The sequence below is a fragment of the Meleagris gallopavo genome, chromosome 2 (assembly GCF_905368555.1).
Source record: "Meleagris gallopavo chromosome 2, MGAL_WU_HG_1.1, whole genome shotgun sequence".
Lineage (NCBI taxonomy): Eukaryota > Metazoa > Chordata > Aves > Galliformes > Phasianidae > Meleagris > Meleagris gallopavo.
Genome location: NC_139405.1, coordinates 63,627,592 through 63,654,609, shown reverse-complemented (window position 1 = coordinate 63,654,609; position 27,018 = coordinate 63,627,592). Strand labels below are relative to the sequence as shown.

The window sequence follows — 27,018 nt, the reverse complement described above, 5'->3', positions numbered from 1 at the left end:
GAAATTCAAAGCTTACCTATCATTCTGCTGAGAGAAATTTGTCTCGCATGTTGCATGTCACATAAAAACAGTAGCTTTGCCACCTTTAAACATGCAATAAAGCCTTTTGCAAACATACAGCATTAGCAAAATTATCTTAACTCTTCTGACTTTACTTTTGGCTTATCAAAGCTTTCCTTTCATCTAAACAATATGATAATCTTAATTTCTTCTCTGAAATGGTTTATTACTCTGCTAAATAGCTGCTGTGTTCCACTCCAGGAGGTGAAAAAAATGATTTTTGACAAATCTCAAAAGAAGGGGGAAGTGCGTTATGGTACACAAAATTTATATGTCTCACTTTGGTTTGAGACAGATTCAGGGGAGATCCTTAACTGCAAGATGATTTGTGGTATAGAGTAGTTGAAATTTCTACCTTTTAACACAGACCATAGCTGTATTGTATTACACCGGTAACTATTCCTGTAATGCATTGAGAAAATCATTGGTAAAGTAAATCTTGAAGGATACAAATTATGTTACACTTTTATAGCCATTTCTCTTTCAAGAATCAGCATAAGAAATTTTACTGAACAGAATTGTTCTCTTCAGATGACACAGATGCAGATATTCATGAAATATATATTTATCAATAAATTTTCTATATATTGGATCCTATGGTAAATGATTTTTAATCTCTCTCTTTTTTTTTTTTTTTTAAATATGGAAGTAGAGAAGCAATAATTAACATGGTTAGAATGAACATAGGATATGTAAAAACCTGAACGGAGGCTGCATAGAAGACAGAGGCAGGCTTATTTCAGAGGTGCCCAGTGCCAGGACAAGAGAAAATGGGCACAAGTTAGAACACATTAGGTTCCATATAAACATCAGGGAGCACTTCTTTACTGTGTGGGTGATGGAACACTTGGAACACTGGCACAGGTTGCCCAGAAAGGCTGTGGAGTCTCCTCCTTGGAGTTCTTCAAAAGCCATCTGGACACTGTCCTGGGCACTCTGCTTTGGTGTCCCTGACTGAGGAGGGATTGGACCAGATGGACACAGAGGTCCCTGCCAACTGCCAACTTCTACAAGTCTGTGATTTTGTGAAAGTTGACTTTTACATGGAAAATAAATAAAATGCCCAATATATATCACACAACAAAAAATCCCTTCAGGAACAGTGAGCAAATCTGCCAGTTTAATACTGAGTCCCATGTAATTTAAAATTGTGGTTGTAACTATAAATGATTGGCTGAAGTATTTAATCAATATGTATCTGTATGGGTAATAATTTGAAAATTTGTTTTAGTTTGGCAGAGTTCCCCTATTAGAAGTAATCTAATGAAAAAAGAAACTGTATCCCTCCAAAGAAAACCTTTTTTTTTTTTTTTTTTTTTTAATTTCCTTGCCTTCTGTGGAAAGATGTCCATCCACAGTCATTCTGTAAGCTCAGTTTCTCTGCTCAAAATCTCCTCTGGGGTATAGGAATCAAAAAGGAATAAGTAAAAGCAAAAGTAAATTAAATAGAAATAAAAAAGGGAAAAGAAGAAAAATTAAAAAAAAGAAAAGACAAAAAAGAGGTAAAGAGAGGCAACAAAATATTATTCTACTCTTTCATATTGTCTTCTGGGAAAAATCTTGGATGAGAATGAAGGATTTTTACATCTACAAAGAGAGAAGATTGGTAATAAGGGATGAGTGATACATCATGAGCATGAAGATATAAAAGTGAAGTAAAGGATCAAAAATTAATGTTCTCTGCTTCTTTTAACCTCTTTCCTTCTCCACAGACAAGTACTTCAACTGCAAACTATGAACTCACTTGTCACAGCAGCCCTTGAGACTATTGCTTGTCAAGTCCACTGACCTAACCAGGATAGCAATCCAGCACTTCATATGTATGTGGTGAAGAGACATTACATACACACATAGATACTAACAGTAACTACACAGTTTTAATTGCATTCACAGGTTGATTTGTTCCAAATTAGAATGTGAAGACTACTGTTCCTTCTTATTTTTTAATGGCCTGTCTAAAATATATTGAATTGTTGATTTTTTTCTCTTTACTGGAAAGTCAATAAAATGCTTGACCTAAACTTTCAGCCATTGTGAATCAACAGAACTCAAGCAGAAATACATGGACTTGCACCAGTTCAGACACTGAATTATCATATATTTTCCTGCAGACAACAAATTGGTGTGAAACTGAGGTCCAATTCATTGACATTTTAGTTTGTATGAGAACACAATAGCAATAACAAAACTACAGTGTCCTTTCTAGCTTAAAAGGCTATCTAAATTCCCTCTTGAACTGTAATACAGCTGTTAAAACATACAGATAAACATTGTATTTAACTGTAGTGAGTGTTAAAGGCAATTTCTTGTATATTATTTCACAGTATAATTCAATATTGTATTTCCTAAAGCAAAACAATTTTCATTCCTTCCTTCAGGACTCATCATCCTTCAGGACCAACAGCATTAGGTATGACCAGGGACTAGTTCTCATTTTCTCCTTAAGTGAGCTCACTGGAACTTGTCTGGATGTAAAGGAGCTCTGAGCAGTACAGCTCTCTTATAAGTGCAGAGACTAGTTGTTTTTCTAGACATTTTTCCCCCTCCTACTAAAAACAATGAAGTACTCAGCTAATCTAGAAAAAATTGATCACAGATGGTTCCATATATGCTTTGGCTTTGTGAGACTGTAATACAGAACTTTGTTCATAGGTGAAAGTTCCCAAAATGCTGAAGTTATATTTTAAGGCAAAAGAGAAGTAACTCCGTGATAGGTCTCCCCTGACTTTGCAATAGATTATTATTTCAGAAACCTTACAAGGAGATAATCTCAAACTGATGTCTTTGGTAAGGAACAAAAGACAAAGTCAACAATTACTAGAAATAGTTAAGAGGCAAGGACAGAAGCCAATTTAAGAGGAATGTTGAAGTCCTTCTAGGAGACTTGCAATTCTAAAACATCTTAGAAAATTTTTATATACTAAGCAGTGTCTTTATCTGAGTCTACAACAATTTTATTTAGATTGGAAAAGAAAATAGTGTAGTTGGCAAGATGGATTTCAGATTCCAGATTTAACAGCAGGTAATGCTACATAATACTGTAATAAGAAGAGATGCACCATGATAGCTTTTATTTTAATATAACAAATGACACATTTCTGCTACAAGTATTAGACTAGATATACACTGTAGAATTTGATTCCTATTGCAGGGTAGTGTTTAAAAATAAAATATGACTCTGAAAGTCATATCTCCTTTCTTATTTTGCAGGCCTGTGAAGTCAGAGGCAGATGTTGGTTGTATGTCATTAGATGCTAAACCTTCCCACCAGTACTTCATTGCATTTTGTTGCCGTGTGACAGATGGCAGCAGAGGGGCAGTCTGACACAATGGCATCTGACATGGAAGTGCAGATGAAGCAAAGATGTGTCATTGAAATTCTGCATGTAGAAAAAAATGGCACCCATTGACATCCAGCGGTGTTTCCTGAAGGAAAGTTTTTGAAAGATGTTTAGATATCTAATGGCATAATGCATCCTTGTGCTTGCAGCCCAGAAGGCCATCCACATCCTGGGTTGCATCAAGAGAAGAGCGACCAGCAGGTCAAGGGAGGTGATTCTGCCCCTCTACTCTTGTGAGATCCCACCTGGAGTCCTGCATCCAAATCAGGGGCCCCCAGCACAAGAAGGACTTGAATTGTTGGAGCAGGTCCACAGGAGGAACATGAAGACAATTAGAGGGTGGAGCACCTCCCCCATGAGGACAGGCTAGTTAAACAAATGGGGCCCTTCAGCCTGAAGAATAGAAGACTTCACAGGGACATTATAGTGGCCTCCAGTACCTGAAGGAGGCCTACTGGAAAGCTGGGGAGGAACTTTTTAGAAGGGCGCATAGTGACATGACAAAGGGAAATGGCTCTAAACTGGAAAAGGGTAGATTTAGACTGAATATTAGAAAGAAATTCTTTACAGTGAGAGTGGTGAAACACTGGAACAGGTTGCCCACATATGCTGACAATGTCCCCTCCCTGGAAGCATTCAAAGCCAGGTTGGATGGGGCTTTGAGCAACCTGGTCTAGTGTGAGCTCTCCCTGCTTTTAGCATTGGAGTTGGAACTAGAGTATCTTAAAGGTCCCTCCCAATTCAAACCGTTCTGTGATTCTATGATTCTACAATCTTTTCAGTGACAGTTGTGCTCCTAACTCCCGTTTGGTTAGTTTTGTTTTTGTGAGTTTGGAGTTTGTAACTAGGAATTTGGGTTTTTAGAAAGTTAAGCTGATACAAAACTTTACATCTCTGTATTATTACTAGAACTGTACAAACATAACTCATACAAAGCTCGGAGAATGTACCTTGAGTAATCTAACTGGATAACCTTGTGAAATCTGTCAAACAAAAACAAAAACAAACAAAAACAAACAAAAAAAAAACAACCCACAAAACAAACAACCGTACTTTTCAGAAGCATGGACAAAAACAAATTCACAAAGAATGGGAAAAAAGAATTTCTTAAAAACTCAAATACATAAGGTATTTGAACACTACAGAATATTGGTAATAAAACTTAATAAAGAATATTAATGGGAATAAAAATAATGATGAACAAACAAAAAACACCTCTGAGAAGTTTGCATTTTGTTCATTTTCTCACTTAAACTTAATGGATAAATTATCCAAAGAATGCAATTTGTCGTAGACTAATAAGAAATTATATGGAATACAGTGTACACCAAATGAAGCAGAAATGGATCTTATTTTATATAGCATGACATCTATTGTCTAGACTGTCGCATGTGACATAAAATAGTTTCAAAAATTACCCATTTGTTTAATAGTTTCCAAGAATCCTCTCAAATTCTAAAATTAATGAACAGTTCACTGATGTTGAAATTCAACAAAGACAAAATTAATTGCACCTCTCATGCATCTGTGTCTGTAATAAATACTAATGCATAGCTATTTGCCAAAGGCTTGCTAATAGCTTCAAGTTTCAGTTGCTACAATCAATTGAAACCCAAATTATTTATTCCAGGAAATCCTGAGAAAGCGATAATAATAAAATTACACAGAGATGGAAATACTCTTAGAGAAAATTTGAGAATTTCAGAGGCCCATCTGCATGCCTTTATAAGAAGCCAACATGAGGACAATAATTCTACTTGGATGTGAAGGAGGAAGATAATGATTGTCAAGAGTTGATTATTATCTTAACAAATCATATTAGACTCTCTAAAACTGTACACGGAGTTAAATCCCTCCAGCACAAGTTTGTTATAATCCCCTTTTCCTTTTAGATAAAAACATAGGCACATGATGAACCCTGAAGTTAACTGAACAGCAGAAAATATGTAACATACATTGGAAAATAGTGTTTTGTAGTTGAGAATTTTCTCTATCAAATGGTGCTATTGTGCTTTTTGTATCTATTGTAGTTTCCCTGGAAAGAAATAGGAGGTATTACTTTTGGAATGACTTTCCTAGATCTAGCACACCTACTGCAAACAACACAAAAATATAGCTCTAGATGATTAGATGTATCTCCAAATTCTATATAGATCTCTCTTTGTGTAAGACAGATAGATAAAAAGTCCTCCTGGTTCAGTGCATTTATTTTTAAAGTGTAAGCTGTATTAATCTAGCTTTAATTTAGAATACCGAAAATATCAGTTCTTCTTAGAATATGTACCCTTTGGAATATTTTTTCATCACTTGACATTGACATTTTTAATGGAGAAGAAAAAACTTTGGGAAAATGGTATAGATTTTTACATTTGATTTCCTTAAATAATGACAGTCAGTTCAAAACAGAACATTCACTGCAAGAGAGAGATCACAACTTGATTCTACTGTACTCTAAAACTGTTAGTTTTTATTGTACCTTGCTTTAGTACACACATCTTGGAGAAATAGTATTTATGTTCCCGATGTAGTGCAAATTGCCATTTCCTGTGCCATGATTTTTGTGTGAAAGAAAAAGAAAAAAAAAGAAAAAAAAAAGGAAAATAATAACAATAATGAAAAATAAATAAATAACAAGCAAAACCCCCGGAAACTAATCTCTCTCATTTTGGTGCCCATTTATTTTTCCTTTGGTAAAAAATAACTGCCACGCTTATCTATCTCGTCTCTCCACAACTGACAGATATTGTCAACACTTATGAGTTCAGGAAAGAAGATGAATTTTTCCAACTTTAGCAAAAACAACTTAAAGCAAACACCAAGCATTGAAATACTTAGTAGATGAAAAGCCAAAGATCATGAATGATTGTTATTCAAGGAGATATATACTGTGTTTGAAGGCTAGGTGGCATAGTGAGCCAGACACAATACCTGTATATGAAGACGGAGGATCAGGTTGCACAGGTCTTGCATGATACAGGAGTGAGAATGCTGACAAGGGAGCGCCTACAAACTCCATATTTATGTATGAAAGACTTAACGGGGCTCAGCTAACCAACTGTGCCTGTCATAACAACAGGAAAGGAACATAAACACGTTGCTAGAATGTCTCATCTGAGCAGCAGAAATCTCTAGCTGTAGGTTTTTTTCTTAGAGCAAGCTGGCTGGCTCTCTCACTTAAGATCACATAAAGGTGCCCTCAGAAATAAGTCGAGAGAATTTGACTCAAACCCTGAGAGTTATCTAAGCTCTAATCACTGATGAGACAATTAAGTAGGGGAAGAGAATATCACTAAGTAAAAAAGGACTTACAGTTTGGAACTGAAGAATTTAAGAGAATTCAAGAGAAGAGATGAGAGAATTAGGAAAGGGGAGGGGAGGGAAGATGAAGAAAGGGAAGGGAAGGGAAGGGAAGGGAAGGGAAGGGAAGGGAAGGGAAGGGAAGGGAAGGGAAGGGAAGGGAAGGGAAGGGAAGGAGGGAAGGGAAGGGAAGGGAAGGGAAGGGAAGGGAAGGGAAGGGAAGGGAAGGGAAGGGAAGGAAGGAAGGGAAGGGAAGGGAAGGGAAGGGAAGGGAAGGGAAGGGATGAGGCTCAGAACTGGCATTTTGATTTTGATGCAGTTCATCATTGTCACAGCCATAGAAAAGTTGACCAAACCATTAAAAAAAAATTAAAAAAAAAAAAAAAAGGATTATTTAGATTCCATTTCAGTGGGCAATGCTTTTTACAAAGGGAGCACAGACTTGACAGGGAATTAAGATAAATCGATACTGTGTACATCTAGCCTTGTATGTGTGTTTTCATTTGACTGGTGTGTAACTCAACAAAAACTCTCATTCAAAAGTTAAACTTTTATCCCAAAGAGTGTGTTAATCTCTTTAATTCTGTCAGGTACTAAGCTGGCTGATTTGTAATTAAATTTCATCTGGAAATCTATTAGGAGTATAAAGAAAAAAGTATTTGATGTACAATAGCTGTAAATAATCACCACCATAAATGTATTTCGTACAAGAGCTTATGCAGCCAACAATTCCCTGGAGCCTCTCTGTGATTATTTGCTGCTAATCATTATCAGGTCATGCTTATTCTCTTCCCCTTTGAAAATAATGAAGTGCAGCAAATTATTTTCACATTTTAAATCTATGTCAGCATCATACCTTTTCCCCCCAAGCTGAGCAAGGCAATGTTTGTTTTTCTCTCACTCTTGAATGAAGTACTGCAAGACCATTATTTGTACAGCAGCTTGAATTAATGTATTATCACAAGACAAAGTATTTTTTGCTCCATTCTTTGAAAATTTCGGGGGGGTTTCCTTGCTTTTTGCTAGTGAATTGAATTAAAAATATTACTACTTTTAAGCAAAGCAATTACTTAACGTGGGGATTTGCTGATGATCTTCCTTTGGGATAGAAAACTGAAAGCAGGCAGATATCTTGGTATATTTTCAAGGAAGGTACAATACACTTATTTGATTCTCCACACACAGTCAGGCTCAAGCAGCAGGAATCAGCTATCCAAGAATCAGTCTTCTTTATGGAAATCTGCTCACCAAATCTGTTTTCAAGATGAACCTTTAGCTATTTCTGACTTATTTCCTCTTTCTTTGGGAAATCCCTGTGGGATTTATTTTCCTTCTTTCTTTCTCTCTCTCTCTCTCTTTTTTTTTTTTTTTTTTTTTTTTTTTACAAAAAGTCCCATCTTCAGGTGATTGCAGTTAAGTACAAGAGAAATTCTGTTCAAATGCATGGATCAGATTTCATTTCAGCTTGCAGTCCTTATAATTGTTTTAGCAATTTGTTTTATGAAGAATTGTAACTGCTTTTTTGAGATTGATTCTTACAAATGTTGTGTTTTTTGGGAGTGGTGCAGAGCAGTAAGGGACAAGGATATGATGAAAATCTTTATGGTCCTTGGCTTCAGCCAGTAGTGTAACAGAAATACTGAGGAAACTCACCCACTTTCAAGAACTAGCATTGAAATGTGTGAAAAACCCCTATTACCGAAATCTGAAAAGTGTAAATGGTCCCTAATCCACATTTAGTTTCATTTTATTGTGACTTCAATAACATATCATTCAGCTGTATGCATAACAAGAAGAAGACAACTTCTCTCTTGAAATTTTTCATGTCCTACTGAGGAACTATTTGTAACTAATCACCTGTACAGGACCTACATGAAAATCTGTAACCACACAAGTGAGCATGATGAAATCCATTGAAATAACAAGTTTAAAAAAAAAAGGAAAAGAATGTTGTTAGCTGTATGGAAACCACACATATAAGATTTAATACACATGACTATAAAAATGCTCTTCCAGGAAGCAAATATGTTGTTATAATTTCAAAGTAGGAAAGTATCTCAGTATCTCCAAAGTATATTAAAGAAAGATACCTAAGTACATTATAGCTCCAATGAAAATGTTTTGTCATTCCTTTAAACAGCACTGAGATTTCATCCACGTTCAATAATTTTAAACTGGAATTACATGAAGAGAAGAAATTATGTCTGATGGTATAATGTATAAAGAAATCCATAATGAAAACCTTCAAATTCTTTGAAAAATATCTTATTTTACAATCTGACTGTCACAGAATGACAGTGACTCCATGTAATAATGACATCAGCAAGAAAACCTCAAAATTATACGGAAACTTCAGCTAATTCTTGGCTGGAACTTCTTCCTCTTCAGATATTTGACAAAGTCTGGAAAATCAGTTTCTGTTTGAAACAAAATTAAGAATCACAAGAAAAACAAACAAACATAACTGCCTGTCTCAGGCAGGATTTCACATTACATACAGGATAAAATTCAACAATATTTACATAGGAGATAGGAGAGTAATTCAGAGAAATAATGAATAGCCTTTCAGGAAAAGCCTTTGTTTTGTAATTGTAATTAATTTCAATTGCAATTTAAACAATTCTGTAAACAATTCAATTATATGCAGTAGTAATGGTGACAAAAGTCATAATGGCAGATATTGTTATTTCATAACTTGTTACATTGTAGAATGTAGAACCAAACTTAAACAATGGAAGAAATGTGCTCACAGCACATGTTTGCAATACTGACCAAGTCACTGCTCAGCAATGTTACAAAACCATAAAACTTTAAACAGAGACTAGGCTGCAGCACTGGCGTTTTTGCAGACATAGCATAAGGTTGTGAGTCAAGCAAAATAGCTCTCAGGGTTATTCCCACCAAGGCAATTAATTTTTCAGGCTCTGATGTCTGCAGAAGAGCTATGCTTTGTCTTATGCATGCTCAGATTGGCATGGCAAGAAGAAAAGAATTTTCCTTCCTTTTTACAGCATGCACAAATAGTCAGGAACAGTTCTAGATTGCACCCTTGGCTGAGAACCAAGATTCTAGAGAGCTCATGAGCAAAAGATAGAATGGATGTGCTGTTTTGGTGTGACTTTTGGAAGTGATGTGATTAGGTGGAAAGAGGAAGCATGTGTACATTTTCTAAGGAATATGCATGGTTTGATCTCCTAATGTCTCTTTCTTTCAAAGTTCTCCATTTTTTCCCTTTGAAGCTCAAGAAAAGGGCCATTCACTGTCCCAGTGAACATTTAACTTATCCAGAGACACAGAACCCAGATGTTACAATTAAAAGAGAAGGAAAAAGAAGCCGTATTGGAAGTCTTACGACATATATTGTCTTACATTAGCTAATAAGGCATTCAGTTACTTATTTAAACTGTAAATTAAAGTACATCTAGCTAAGAGGTAAATGAGTAATAAAAGTAATCAGTTTACTGATTTTCATTAGCATTGGTGTTTATGTAGAACGATAAATAAATCAATGAAAGCTTTTATGCGTACTTAGTTTTGCAGTCTTTTTTCTTGTTATTTCACCACTAGTTTCTATCACAGAAAAATCTGATCATTCTTCTTTTAGTGTTCTTTTATTGAAAGTTGCAAAATTACATTTTTAATGATAAATCCTTTTTTCTCTGTAAAAATATTACATGAAATAATTGACATTATGTCAAGTAGAAATATAGCACTTTTTAAAATTATTTTTTATTTCCAATATTTGAACTTCAAATCAGTTGTTAAAATGTAAAACTGAAGTATGACTTTTAAAAAACACAATACAAACAGCTGTGTTATATGGTGGTTGGCACAGATCATCGACTGTTTTGCTGGTTTTTTTTTGCAGTATTGCTTCAGCTCCTAGCAGCATGGTTGATTGTGAGTAGGAAACAGCCTACGGATTGGAAATAGTTCTACCTTTGCCTTTGTGTCCAAAGGTAGTATGCTGACAACCATACAAGTGGTTGAAAATGTACAACCAACAGGCACTGCATTGCCAGTTTCTCAGTTGAGAGAATTTCCACAGCTGGGATCTGATCCTGTCAATTAGATCATCCTGGCAACAACATAGCATCTGCTCACTGCTTATGAATTTTTAATATGCTGACTCTACATTAACATTTAATTAGAGCTTGATTATGTTTACTGGACTTCAGGGTAAAGCCTCCAAGCAATGAAAAGTTACTGTTTAATAACGGGAACATAAACCTACTTCTTTAATATAGTTTTGTCTTTTTATTTTTTTCTATTACTCCAGAAATGTAACTTCTCATTTATGAGAAAGGAGTTATTGGCTTACACACTGCAAATTTATATGCATCGACTTAAACTGGAGGAGGAGTGAATTTGTAGTAGATACATAATTGAATCTCTCTGTAAATGACTTGTAAAAGTCATGAGCTCAGCAGTGAATCAGGTCTCTCTCTCAAGACCTTGCTCTGGACCTCGTCCTGATTTTTTAACTCTTAGAATTTACTTTTGCTTTATTCAGTATGTAATTGAATGAAAAGTGTATTTCCGTTTACTGGTCAGCAGAATTAAATTATTCTTTTGAGGGATGAAATTAAAACTATAGCAATCAAAAGACAATTGGTACTGGAATGCAGCCTCCTCTTCCCTCTCTTGTCCTCTCTTGCCCTCCCCACCCATCTCTCCTCCCATCTCCTCTCCTCTCCTCACCATGCACTCCTGAGAAGAGCTGCCTTTCTTGTCTAGACACTTTCCTCACAGATGTTGAAAGGCTGTTGATAGATCCCCTGATCTGACTCAGCTTACCAGTAAATAAAGTGTTACAATTTCTTCCCTCAGTATACTGACTGTGCTTCTTGTTGAACAATTGAAGACGCTGTTAAATTTCTCTACTGCTAGGGCCATAAGGTCTGCATGTAGTGCCTCATAATTTGTCAGAATCAAGGAGCACAGTCACAAATCCTTGTTAGACAGACTACAGAAAGAGTTTATTAAGAGAATTTTCGTGAAAATTTTGCTGCATTTAACTTAACAAAAAATCCCTATATAATGACTTGCATTTCTGGCATTTTGGAGAATGTTTGCAGATTATTATTTTTTTTTTTTTTTCATTTTTCAAGTCAAGATTGTATTCTGACAGGATATAAACTTGCTGTGTCTGGATGCTGGTAAGCAGCCTCAAGACTTAGTAGGCACTGCACTGTCATATCACACATGTTGAAGTTGAAGTGGTAGATAAGTTCTCATTTCATATTTCTCTGCAGAAAGTGTGGCACCACAAGAAGAATGCCACCAATTTATGTAAATATGATGCACACTATACTGTCTGATAAAAATCTGTTTTATTATTCATAGTCTAGGTTGGGAAGATGTATTCCTTCATTTTCAGGAGCTTATTTTTTCATACCATAATAATGCTATATTTTCAACAAGGCACTCTTCGTGCTTTTATAAGGATTTGTGAATCTTGTATGTTGTTTCCTACTTGGTTTCACTTGAATACAGAACTACAGCAAACCAAGAAGCTTTTAGTTTAATTTGTGTGTTGTTCATTCTTTTCTCAGTACAAATAATTCCACTTTTATAAAAGATCAAAAATATTATGTATTTATAAGGATAATATGTGATAGAATCATAGAATGTATTGGATTGATGTACACTGTTGGCTCATGTTAAGTTGTTCACCAACCAGGACCTCTTAATCCTTCTCTGCAGGGCTACTCTCAAGGAGTTCTTATCCCAGTCTGTATACTTATCTGGGATTACTTCAACCCAAGCACAAAACCTTGCACTTCACTTTGTTGAACCTCATTAAGTTCACAAGAGCCCACCTTTTGAATTTTATCAGGGTTCTTCTTGATGTCATCCCTTACTTCTGCTGTATCAATCAGAATACACCACTTATTGGCGTCAATATATAGAAGTTTCAGCCAGTAATCAAGACTCAACAGCAATTACTTGTAGATATACACTATACATACCTCTCTGGGTATGCATACACAGATTAATGATGAAAACAGTTGGATTAAGAACTAGTATAGCCTAGTTTGCATGGAGGAATACTTTTAAAATCTGGCTGATATTATTATCTTTTATGAGTGACCCTTTTTTCCTGTATGTTCTCCTCTCTCTCTCACTTCTTAATCCTATTACAAAAATCATCTGGAATCACTCAGCTGCCATAAAATTTGAAATAACTTTTGTAACTATTAGCATAAAATGTACATAGGTTGATGAAAATAACATGTAATAGGAAGAGATGAATGACATTGCTAGCCAACTTTTTAAGGTCTGAGGCACATAAATTCTCAATTGGGATATGTTTATAAGGTCAATAATCCTCCGTCTTCACTGCTACAAGCCTCATCACTGAAAACTTACTAAATTTGGCATGTTCTGCACCTTTATGTGTTAAGGAGGTGAACTGCCAAACAGACGGTGAATAAATGACTCTCATTTTTTGCTGCTTTCACGCTTCCTGGAAGGAAAGTTGGCAAATTGTATTTAGAGTCTGGGATGTGATTTCTTTATTTAAAATACATGCTTAGAGTGTACCACACTCTGAATTAATGTTCAGTATTTTTGAGAATTTATTATTTCCAGAAAAATAGTCTTCATTGTATCTACGTTCTAGAAACATATCCATGGTCTCTTCATTCTGGAGTCAAAATTGACTAATGTCACTGTGTATGTGCATAAATAAATAGACGCATGTACACATTATGTATGTAAAGATAAATGGCATTTCTATGCTTGAGAATGTAATAAAAAAATGCAACAAAATGTTCTGAACAAATAACCTAATCTTTCAGAGAAATGTATTCTTCTTCCTCTGCATTTATTATAATGTCCTATTTCCTACTGTGTATATTGTACTACCTCCATCCACAGTGAATTTAGTATTCTATCCCTTCAGACCATTAGCTTAATAACGTTATGTTCTGCCTCATTCCTCTCTACAGTTTTTACATTGTATTTCATTCCTCTTTGCTCCCCAGTCACATTCCTCAATACACATTGCTCTGTACAGGATCCTACAGCATCCATCATCTGCCTAATGTTTTCTATTTCCTATCTACTACAGAGAACATTTACAGAAAGCTAGAACTGTTACCTGCTGAGCTAATTGTTGTTCAGATTTCAGAAGCACTTGGCATCATGTAAGACAAAGCACGAATTAGGAAGTGGACTTGTGCCAGACTTCTCTTCGTGGTACATTTCTCAGCATTAAATAATTCCTGCTGGCAAGCTATGGAGCCACACTGGGAAAAGAAAGGAAAGGAAAGGAAAGGAAAGGAAAGGAAAGGAAAGGAAAGGAAAGGAAAGGAAAGGAAAGGAAAGGAAAGGAAAGGAAAGGAAAGGAAAGGAAAGGAAAGGAAAGGAAAGGAAAGGAAAGGAAAGGAAAGGAAAGGAAAGGAAAGGAAAGGAAAGACAAAACCTACAAACAAAACAGGTCTTCTGTTTTCTGGATAGAAATTTAACAGAAAAGAGAATATTTTGCTGCATCCAGGGCTTGGGTTCTTTACAAGGCTGTAAATTGGAATTGCACAACAAATTATTATTAGCCCAAACAGATCTATTTGACCATGAATATTTTTTTTCAGAAATAGAGAACAAACATACTATGTTACGAGTAATAGAGATGGTCTTACACATTGCTCTTTTTCTCCTGCGTCATCACCTCCACTGAAGTTTAGAGGTCTGAATACAGATTATATTTAGGTTTCTTTGCAATAAAAGTAACATTCCTGATTTGGATATATTCCCTTTTATTTATTCCATTGTGATTTACTTACTTGTTTACAAATTCCTGTAGTAGTATTTTGAAAACTTTTTGGAAAAGCTATGGATGTTATTTACTTGGAGTTTCGCAACTGATTTGACAATGTTACCCACAGATTTCTCCTGAGGGAAACTGTCTGCTCATGGCATAGATGTACTGTCCACTGGGTAAAAAAACCCTCTGGGCAAAAATGATTGTTATGAAAGAGTTAAATCTAGTTGTTGGATGGTTCAGTTATTGTTCCACAGAGTTCAGTGCTGGTGTCTGTTATGTTTAACTGGCATTGTTTCATAATCTTTACAAGGGAATTGAGTGCAAGAGTAACTTTGCAGACAGCATCAAGATGGGCAGGAGTGCTGATCTGCTTAATGGTAGGAAGGATTTTCCCTACTGGAAGTGGGCATTATAGGAAGAAAAAAACATTTGAAGCCTCAGGATGCATATATCAGGGAATTATAGTAAAGCAGAAATATAATGGAAAACATTGTTTGTATTCTCTCTCAAGCACAAAGAAATCGGAGATCATCACCAGTGACTTGACTACAAGATTTATCACTTGCAGTGCCTAAAATCCTGTTTTAGGCTGGAGGAATATAGATTGTCAAGGCCAAAGTAATAGAAAAACAGTATTCTCCAAAGTCCAGACATGCCCAAAGAAGTAATCTCTCTACTCTTCTGCTCACCTTTCCTCACTATGATAGTTTTTTCCTGTTTCTCTAAAAGCTGAGAGAGTGTTGAAGTTGAGTACTGTAGAATAGCCAAATTTTTTTTTCCAATGTTTTTCTTATCAGTATCAAATAATGAAAGATGGATAAGTATTTTTTGTTTTCTTCCCCCCCCCCCCCCGCTATTTACTTGTTCAAGTGCTGGATCAGCCCTTCGGATGGTGTAAATCAATGTAAATCTATTGCTTTAAGCTACTAGAGAATGAATTCTCTAATGTTACTTCTTCATACTAATTATATGTAACCTGAATACACAGTTATGGGATAGATGCCATGTAGGACTCTCAATTGCATTGACTGGAGACTGTATTTAGTCTGCAGCTTAAAAAAAAAAAAAAATCATTGTTAAGAGAATTATAAAAGCTGATGTGAAAAATCTCTTAGGTATGGCATGACTTCTGGAAGAAGTCTGGCATTTTGTCTCCTCTCTCTTTCTCAATTGGCTTGTCAGATCCACATAGAGAATAAAATATTAGACTTCTTCAAGCCACGTTTTCTCATGGTGCTTTTCAGAATGGCTTACAAAGGAGAAAGGTTTTGCTTACAACACCCACATTCCAATAGCCCTTCTCCTCAATTTAATTTCCTTGGACAATTTCCTTCAATTTCATAGGATTGCAGAAAATTTATCAATGTATCGCTTATGGAACCAAGAAGATCATATTTCTCAGTGTAGAGAGTTCAAAAAAATTGAAGTTGAACTGAACTCAGTACAAGTAAAGCAAGTGGCCACCTTGGAGAAAGCTTCCTTGCATTAAATATGCAGGCTTTGCAAATATGATTTAAGTAGCACATATGGAAATAATTCTGCATAGAAAAACACAATACCATGGATGGGACTTTAGCAACCTGGTCTACAGGGAGGTGTCCCTGCCTATAGTAGGGGTTGGAACTAAATGATCATAAATGTCCCTTCCATCCCAAATTATTCTATAATTCTATAAGAGATTGTATGAACATAAAAATGTTTTTGAATTTGATAGTAAATTAGAAAGTCTAAATATGGTGATTTTGCACGCAAGGATAAAATATTTCATAGCCTGGCGACACTGAAAAACGATCACCTCGGTGTAGCGTGGCAATTTAGCAATAATTTAGCAAGCATCTGAGAAGTACATGTGCAAGGGTAGGGAAAAATTCCTACATTGCTACTATCATTCATTATGGCAATAAAGTGGGGGGGGGGGGGGGGGGAAACAAGAAAAGAAAAAAGAAAAAAAAAACAAGCAACAGATCAGCTAATAAAGGCTGGACCGGACATTACACTTAAAAATGTAGTATATAATATACAAGATATACTCTGTTTTTGGCAGAGGAATGACTTAGTAAGTCTCTTCCATTACTAATTATTTTAATTCTTTTCATTTAATGTTCTTTGTAGACTAATGTTAAGTACCTCTAAAAAGCACTAGAAAGATTAAACCTCTATTTATTTATTGTTCTAAAAGCTAGTCTTTGATCACATAGCAGTGTTAGCTACTGCTGTTTATATGGGAATGAAGGAATATTTAGGGGCAATGGATGAAACAATGGTTTCTAATCAACCAGTGTGAATTACAAGAAGAGTTTCTGCAGATGCACTAATACCCTGTCACTTATGACAAATGTTACAGAAACAATTATGGTTGCTAAGTTATCATTTCATTACAAAGTATCAATACTCACTTCAGGGGAAGTTAAACAAGTAAAACTTTGTGGTTAATTTCAAAGACATTTCAAAGTAGGATAACTAAAAGTACTCTGGGGAATATACAAAATTAAGATCAACACACACAAAATATGTATTTATTTTACAACATTTCACAGAGTTTCTTTCATAAGACAAACAAATGAGGTAACTCTGATATCCTAAAATCTAATTTGTGAAAACAAATGTCACTGTGCTTTCCTGATCATTAATTACCCAAACGACATTTATGCAAAGTCTGTAAATTCTTTTCAGTTTTCTATTTTCTAAAGTTTTCTATTATCTATATGTTGCTGTGAAGTCTTCTTCTCTGGAGATATTCAAGACACCTACCTGTGCAACCCGTTCTAGGGAGCCTGCTTTGGCAGGGGGGTTGGACTAGATGATCTCTAGAGGTCCCTTCCAGCCCTTACAATTCTATCATTCTGTGATATTATATAAACAATAACAACAGACTAATGGTTAATTTTATATTGATAGGGAAAGCAGTCAGGCTACACTTGTAATTCTTTTATCAGAACTGCAAGTTTTTTTGTTATTTTTTTCTAGGTAAATTATCAATTACTATAATAAGTGTTTGAAATGATTTATTATTTGACGTCTTTATTTTGATCTTCTAGCAAAGCAATTTGAAAACACCATGTTTTTGTATATAGTTTTAAATGTCTATTGATATTTTTCTCAGCAATGAAGTTTTGTCTCTGAATGTGAAGACCAACATAAGTTACAAGCTGCCATTACCCTTTGTTCTCTGTGGCAGCAGGTGAGTTCTGTAAATGCAGGAAAGCAGAAGGTATCTTCTCTGACCAAGAAGCACCCCAAATTTTAACAGAAATCATCATGGTCTGTTGTTTTTGTTTGTTTGTTTGTTTTTGTTGTTGTTTTTTGTTTTTTTTTGAAAGTAGAAAACAAAATCCTGAACTTCACACAACATGCTTAGTCCTCCCAGACTCAAGTGTTTATAGGTCATTAGCAAATTGTATTATCCTGCTCTTCATCCTGTAGCTTAAGTACTACAATTTTTCTCACTTTAGAGAAAAAATCCTTCATTTTAGGACCCCTTCTGTTAGACAGAAGCATTCTGTGACAGTTTCATGTTTCTCTTTTGGCTTCTTTTGTTGTTGTTGTTGTTTGTTTGCTTGAATGTTTTATAAAGGAATCCAGATTTCAGACACTCAGGTAACTACCACAGGACTTTTCCTGCTACATCATAGCCTAGAAGAGTATGCTTCTCAGAACAAGAAAGAAATTTAAATGAATAATTACCTGACTAGAAGGGGAAAAACCGTAATAATAATAATAATTTTAGTTCTAATCCTGCGGAATGTGAGAGTAAGAAACAGCTTTCTTTCAAGCTTGCTCACTATTGCTGTATATAGAGAGACGTTTTCTACACTCACTGGTAAAAAAATAATGTATGAACTTGAAAGCTGACTATGATCATGAGCAGGCTAAGTCTAAACCTTAGGAAGCACAATCACTACTTAGAAAACAGACTGTCAGAATTCTCAGGGGAAAAAAAAATGTCTTCACCTCCTAAGAAATTATATACATAAAAAATAACAACAACAGCAACAAAAACCAAAAACACAGAGTCTTCTAGAAAAGAAACTCCGAGGAAGGATGTAATCTTTTTTAAGATGCCCAAGCTGATTTGACAGCTACCACAGAATGAGAACAAAATTATACTCCTTGCCAGAGGGTTTAAATTATTATTTTTAATCTTGCCCAAGAAAGAAATGGAAAGAAAAACCTGTATTTTGAAGAAGTCTCTGTTGCATGGTGCAGAATTGATCTGGGCCATTTAAGCAGTGTAAAATGTTGGCTCACTGGTCTTTGGAGAAAATTAGAAGAGCCATTGTGCTTTTTCCAATACTCTGCTCTCTGTCTGTTTGAAAAATATTCTCCATGCAGCCTAAGCTTTGATACAACAGGATTTCAGGACTCCAAGTTTTCTGGGGCTCTTTTCTCTTTTTTTTTTTTTTTCCTCCACGTCCTATATACTTGTAGAATCTTGCAGAACCCTCCCCCTTCATGAATGAAATACTGCTGATATTGAAGGCAGCATTTGGCTCAGCTGCAAGCTGGTGTAAAAGTAACATACTTCAATGAAATCTAATCACATGATATTTACTAATGCATTATTAATGAGCAGCTGAATGGCTTCAATAATAATTTGTAGTATTTATCATCCCCTACAAGAGTAAAATAGACAGGTCTCCATTAATCTGAGTTATTATAATAAGATACACAAAAGAGATAAGTGGGCCTGTTATACTCCTCACAGAAAGCATTAACACACTGCAGGAAAATATGATGTGATAGGGACTTGCCTTAACTGATATGAAGAACAGGCCTGGAATAGCCATAAAACTGCCTTTTTCTAATGTCTTCTGATTGTTTCACTAAATTTATATTGATTTGGTTCACTACTAATCAGTCTTTAAGAAATCTTTTATATATCAGCTAGTTGCCTCTCCAAACGATTTCTGTATATCAGTCTTGCAAGGATATTAGCCTGAAGTAACATTTATGTGTTTTACTAGGAAAACCACTCTTACTTTTAGACATATTTACCAAACGTGTGGCTAGATTGCAATGAGATCTTATGTATAAACTGAGTTTGCAGCATTATTATTATCATTATTAAATGGATGTGAGAAGGGTAGAATAATCAAATTTTCCAATCTGAATACGACTTTTGACATCTGAGAGACAAAGTCTACCAGTATCTGATCAACAGGCTTTTACTCCCTTAATATAGCTTTCTCTTTTAAGTGCTTGGCTATGTAATTATCATCACACTTGAGAAGCATTACAAATAACAGATAAATTACAGGAACTTCTTAGGCTAGATTATATTTTTCTTTCTGCTGAACAGAACATTTGTTTATTCTACAGGAATCTTTGCTCTAAGGGGTACCAGAATCCCCTACAGTGATGAGTCCTCTGCTTGTTGAATCTCCTTTCTACAGCTGCATGATCACGTGGATTTGCAGGAGGACAAGAACTCCAGGACACACAATACAGCTTGTACTCTAGTGATAATTTGGTGGATCACTGTGTAACTGCGTGTATTTTGGTCCTCCCAGTCAAATCACACTTCAGTACACCTTTGTTTTAATCTACACATTAGCTTTTGATCAGACAATCAGATCAATTATCAGTGAGAAAAAAAAAAAGAGAGGTAGGCTATCTTAGGGAAAAGATTTTGAACTTAAAACTTCACAGTCTATGGGAAAATTTCCAAAGGTGTTTAACACCTTTGAAAATCTGTGCCTAAAGAAGTAAAGAGGTAAATGAATTACTGCTATTTATTTTCCAGGCTGGAAATTCAAGAAAGAAAAGGAAGACACACACTCAGAGAATTACATAGCAGCCAGAACTCACTTCTGAGTCATAAAACATCATACAAAAAAACAAGTTGTTCTGCTCAATATACATGTCTACCAGTTTGATTAGATTAATAACAGCTTAACATGTTACTCAGATTGAGTTAGATGAGTGAAATTTATCTCATATTACTGTGGTATTCTGCAAGACAGAATCTTCTGAAGACTGCAAAGAATGAGAGAGAAAACCAGACTAGTTGTCAAATTTTTCCTTTTTTATATCTCTATCTAGAAAGGATCTTCCATGGATTTCTACAATCTGTTCAGATTTATCAATATTGTTACACGTAATAATTTCATTGCTTTGGCTGATCATCTTAATGTCTCTTTGTCTCATTAGTGAGGCAAAGCTGAACACAAGAGGTTATGGGAACCATAGCCATGGGCTGGATGAGCTTGAAGGGCCTGATTACAGAGGCCCAGAGAGTGTCTTAGAACTACTAAGAGAACTGGTATTGGTTGAAAAGCCTCAAGCATTTCAGTTTGCTTGAACAGACACTAAGCAGAGTTTCTATTTGCTGGAAATTTCAATACTGTTTTAAAATTAAGAAAGAGAATTTTCTACAACCTGGAAATCCTGCTGTTTCTCTGCTGTAGTTATTGACATACAAAGTTACAAAATGCAAGAAATTCTCACTTTGGAGAAGAAAGAATGGGCTGGTTGGCATGATATGTAATATGTGTGCCAGTCCCTCACTGCTGCCAAGAACAGAAAGTAAATCTCTAAGCTCAGATTTTCAGCCTGAAAATAAACATACACATGAAATTACAAGGAGACTATTATCAGTTTTGCTAGCAAAAGGTCAGTCTTCCTAATGAAAAACACTGATACATCAAGGACAAACAAGCAGATTGCCTTGCAAACCATGTGGATTTCTATGGCAGTTTATTTGTATATATCCTGGGGGATCTACATCACATTGAAAGAATTCATTTGATCCTTTTATTCTAAATGGATGTTTCTGTTGCTAGGTGATGTAATATCTTTGCAACCCTATGAATTCCAAGGACGATGGCATTTGATGACATTTCCGTTGTCAGACGCAAGTTGCTGAAAAAATGGAAATTTTTTTTTGTTGACTTCTGTTCTAAACAAAGTTTTCTTTTCAACACATTTAAACTAATTTGCTGGTTTTTTAATATTAGGTTTTCTCCTAAATGAATGTCTCTATTGTTTTTTTTTTTTTTTTTTTCTCTCAAAATACATTAACCTCGTCTTTAGGAAGATTCTGCATTTAGTTTTAATACAAAGTCTGTATTTAACTGCATGTTGGAGGAAAAACAGGCTCTTGAGACTAAGAAATAAAACTGGGAGGATTTATTCCATTCAGAACTGCACAGTGAGCCTTCCACTGCAGTACGTCACAAGTCCTGATTGTTTCTCACTGTGTGTGCTGAGAGGGTAAGGAAATGGAGGGAAGAAGACAGTGCTAGAGATAGAAAAACATAAATAGTAAATGAGTGTTGACAAAAGAGTCCAATTAATTTTAAAATGATTTATTTACTGAATTGTAAAAAGGCATTCAGCAGTTTTGAGCCTATCTATCACTTCACTGTTTACAAAAAATTTCTGAAGTGTTGACCATTAAATAAAATCACAACCTTTCTAAAAATGTGTATTAATGTTTGTTTTTTTTTTAACTCCAAATTCAAGGCTGTGGTAACCTCTACTACTGATGAGAGTCAGAAAAAGTTCCTTCTTTATTAGCTGGAATGTAATTTTTACAATGATATGCACATCTGGAAAATAATTATTAAAAAAAAACCTGTATAGAATCATAGCATAATTAAATGGTTTGGTTTGAAAGGAACCTTTAAGATCATCTAGTTCCAACCCCTTTCTATAGGCAGGGACACCTCCTTCTAGACCAGGTTGCTCAAAGCCCCATCCAGCCTGGTCTTAAATGCTTCCAAAGAGGGGGCATTCGCAACATCCATGGGCAGCCTGTTCCAGTGTCTCACCACCCTCACAGTAAAGAATTTCTTCCTAATATCCAGTCTAAACTCTTTTCCAGTTTAATACAGTTTCCCCTTGTCCTACATGCTCTTCTAAAAAGTTCCTCCCCAGCTTTTCTATAAACCTCCTTCAGTTATGGAAGGCTGCTACAAGGTCCCCCTGAAGCCTTCTCTTCTCCAAGCTGAAGAGCCCCTGCTCACTCAGCCTATCCTCATAGGGAAGGTACTCCAGCCCTCTGATCATCCTCATGCTCTTGTACTGTAGGTATAACCTGTTTCTTGCAAAACAGACAAGACACATAGAAGCTGGACAGAGAACTTTGACAAGACTATTCTGCATATAACAAGGTGCTTCACTGGCAAAGAAACCATCTGTCTTATGAACAGATCATTAAAGCAGAACATTAAAAGACACAGAATTCAGACAGGAAGACCAAAAATCTGCATAACTACTATGCTATAGGAGATATCAAGACCAGTCTCACAGTATCACAAGTGGGCAGGCTTGAAATGTGAAGTGAAAACACTCAAATGAGACTGGTAAGTGCATGATGCCCCACAGAGGATCCCGCAGAAAAAGCTACAAACTAATGAAAAAGCTTGCAAGCAAGAGGTACCAACAGTTGTTGCCAATCTACCAGAACTCCGCTCATCTAATAGCAGCTACAGAAAGAAGAGAGGAAATGATTTTTTCATTAATCCAGTTGCCCACTACATGGCTTGTATGTGTATGTGTGTGTGAAATGCAATGAAAGATATAGCTTGCAAAGAAAGTTAATTTCCTATTATGCACCTATCTGGCTATAGTGATCTAGTGTGAGTGAGAAAGCCTTTAATGATTTCTGTTTCAATAGGCCTGAATGAAAAGATCCTTGTTAGGGATATGAAAGGAAAATGTAATGGTGATAATGACAGGATAGATTTCATTTTACTTTTTTCTAGTTATTAATTTAGTATTAAAAACTGAGGAAATATAAATTGATAACAAGAGAATCTTGTGCAATTCCAATATGAGGGAATGACAAGTTCAAATCTGACATCAGAATTCCTTTACAGAAGTCATTGACATTTCTGTACCCTGTTCTCAGTCTGAGTTGTATGTAAGTGAAAAAGAGGAGGAAAATGAAATGTAAGAGTTGATGATATATATACATTTAATCTTCAGGAAGTTACATCTTGTGTACTTTTACATCTGAATGTATGTAGAAGTGTACAAAAACTACCACTGTGGAAGGAATACTAAAAATCATCTGATACACTGCATTTACTATTTAAAGTCAACAAGGTATAGCTGAACAAGTACTTGTGTAAGAAAACTTTACCTTTTGTATTTTTACTGATCAAGAATAAATTGTTACTGATCAAAAGAGGGAACTCATTTCAACATGTTATGCAGTGCAGTAAAGAAGAAACTATTTCATGAACATTGTAAACAATGGTCATGAAGTAAACAACAGTCATAAAATGTTAAAATAATCTACATGCTACATAGATCATAAATACAGATTATAAGCATAATCGCTAAGTCAGCCCTGGGAATAGGGCTTTGGGTGCTGTACGACCAGGGAGAAACTATTCCTAAGTAAAAAAATTCTGAATCTTACCAATATTTCTTTGTTGGTCTCTGTTATCTGCTGTAGACCAGATAATTTGAGCACTGCTAACCTATTTACTTGAAAAGCTAATGTACCAGGATTGCTGTGCATCAATGTGAACGGTCAGTGTAATAAAATAGAGAATTCTAGAAAGATTAGTGATACAGTTTTACACATCCTCAGATGTGAAGGGCTATACTCTAGATTCTTCATAAAGAAGAAGTAATGTTCAAAAAAAAGTCTGCATTTCTCACCTGAAATACAGAAGACATGAAATTATGCCTAGATTTCTAATCTTGCGATGTAGCATGGCAAAACCAGAGGCCTCTGGCTCTCTGGTAATTGTAATTGGAAATAAAGAATGGTAATACCACATAGAGTATAAATAACTGTGTAAGATTTAATGTCTGTGTAAGGCACCTCGGTATAACGGAAATCAAACTGGGTGATGACAACTTTTCCCATGTATGATAAAAGGTACAATTGTTTAATAGGTTTGTTTCCTATTGCATTCCGGTCTGATTACACATTCGGTACTATTGCTCCTTTTCTGAGAACAACTGAACCCGCTTCATTTTGGAGAAATGCCTCGGATGCAGAAGGACAGCAGAGAAGGATTAACATGGAAAGCAGGAATACTGTAGGACTGAAGATGGAAAGGTCATTGGAGGCAAAAGGGAAGCACAAGTACCAGAGAACGCCTCTGTAACTAGTCCTCAGAAGTGGTGAAAAGAATGAGACTTTCCTAGGGGGGTCAGCAAAGACTTTCTTTAGGACACAGTGGGAAGTTGAATTCAGGCAACCACTGAAAAGTGTTTGACTAAAGATAAGGCTGGAGAACAGGAATTCCTCTGCAGAGGCATCTGACTGTGGTTAGAAATATAAGATTTCTTTTCTTTTTTTTTTTCTTTTTTTTTTTCTTTTTTTAATTTGTGTCTTGTTGTTGCTTACTTCTATTTTTAGTTAAACTATTAGTTTGCTTCAAGTAATTATAAAACCTAATTTTAGAGACTTCTGGAGGGAGTATAGCAGAAGACTCCAGAAAAATCTGAGCTAATTGAATCTTGAATGTCTGTCACACAGACTGGGGACATACACCATGAAAAAAGCCTGATGCAGAAACTATCTTCTTTAGTGTGACTCCTTTGAAGTCTGCTAATCTCTTTAAGGAATAACAAACCAAAAAAAAAAAAATCCATATCAAGCATTGTTTTTCTTAATTCTGAGGCATGTGAAGATCCATTTTATCTGTTCCTTTCACCAGAGGAATTTGACAGTAGAGGAAGTATATTGAATAACAGAAAATAATGGCTTTTCATATTTATGCAGCACATAGGTAGCACACCCATCTGCTCTAATAACAATTGTATCACATCTACATCTTTCTGATTATCACTGTCCTTGCATCAGGCTGACTTTAGTAGCACTTTACTTATGTGCCAAAATATTTCCTAGCGCTGCCTGTGACTGGGTCTATATGGATCTATTTATCCTGCTCCAGGTAATGTCGTTTAATCTTTGCACACAGGCATGGGAACTTTGCTGTCAGAATCGGTCAGTTTGCAGATAGGAGTTGCCCTGGCTAGTGGGAAAACTGCAGAGGTTGGCATGTAGGAACCTGCACTGCACAGCTCACTGAGGGAGTCATAAACACAAATGGGTCAAACATGAGGGGGGTGGACGTGGACACATAGATGGATTTGCACATAAAAATATGGCTTTTGGAGGACAAAAACACATGTAGTCAGCAAGAGGGTAATGTTTTGTATAAATCTGTTTGAATACATGTATACGTGTAATGAGAGAAAAATATTCTCCAGTGTCTGGAGATTAGATTTTGATTCTATTGAGTCAAGAACTCTCAGAAATAGGTGTTCCTTCTACAGCAGAACAATCACTATGAAGTCAGCAGCAAAAAGCAAAACTACACTGACACTTGAAAAATTTTGTGCCTTTCATTTTATTGATGTACTATCTTAAATACTAAGAAATATATCAGTAAAAGCCTTCATTTATTCCATCTCATATTTTCTTAAAATTTCGGCTCAACTTTTGCAGAAAAGTGATAACCTTGTTACTGTTTTCTTTAAGATTGTAATTTTTCAACTACTGTATATAGATAAAAGAATTGCCTGACATAGAATATAGAACATAATTAGGACCTTAAAATTAGACTTCAATATCTGAACAAAAGTAGTTACTCTGGAAGTTCTGAGAAAGCTACTTACTGTTAAAAAAAATTGATTAAGTGCTGTTTTATAATCAATAATAATTCTTATTTAGTTGTCAGTGAATTAGATTCATCCTTGACATATACTCAGTGAAGTCATAATATTAACAGAAATTTGAACTTAAATGCTCCGCTGATTTCACCCTATTTAAAGCAAGGTTTTTATTCTGTAATATGCCAAAAATTTGCCAGCAGGTTGAGGGGTAGAGGAGAGGGAGAGAGAGAGGAAACCAGAGCTTTCAGTTCCTGTCAAGGTTGTCTTTGTAATTCACGACCACACACAGCTCTGGGAATTAGAGTGCTACTTACCATTTGGAGACTGCTGCCCATATCCAATGCCAAGGTGAGCTAGGATCCCCTCTGGCATCTCTTTTCACTGCTTCATCCTCACTTTGCAGTGGGAAGTCTTTTATGAGTCTTGAAAATACAACAAATGTTTCAGGCATGAGGGCAGACAACCTCTTTTCCTCAAACTTCCTTCTGCTGACTGGTATCTGTAGTCTCTGCTTTAAGAAAACACCATGTTTCATTTGAAGCTTATGATAACAAAAAAATTATCAGGCATTGATTGGTTTGCACATATAAGTTATTGTGCTGTAGTGTGATGATTCTGTACTTTTAGTAGAATGTTGCTCATCTCTGTCATTTTCTTTCTAAAGGAATCATAGGATGATAATGTTTCAGATGATGACCTAGCACCTTAAATATTTTCAGGATAAGAGGAAACACTTTGCTATATTTCCAGGAAAATAACACAGATCAACTGGCACTTCCCATACTACCTTCTTATTATCTAAAGCCAAGATGTCATTTATGTATAGATACAGATGATATAGATATAGATAGATGATATAGATATAGATATAGATATAGATAGATAGATAGATAGATATAGATAGATATGCACACATATATTTTGTAAATGGAGGTAATTGGTGCAGTTCAACAGTTTTTGCATGTT

General features: G+C 35.5%; 1 pseudogene; it reads left to right on the top strand.

The window, feature by feature from the left end:
- Positions 1-16,750, top strand: part of LOC100541138 (mitochondrial import inner membrane translocase subunit TIM14 pseudogene) — a 42,236-nt pseudogene extending 25,486 nt beyond the window's left edge.
- Positions 16,751-27,018: the final 10,268 nt, after the last annotated feature.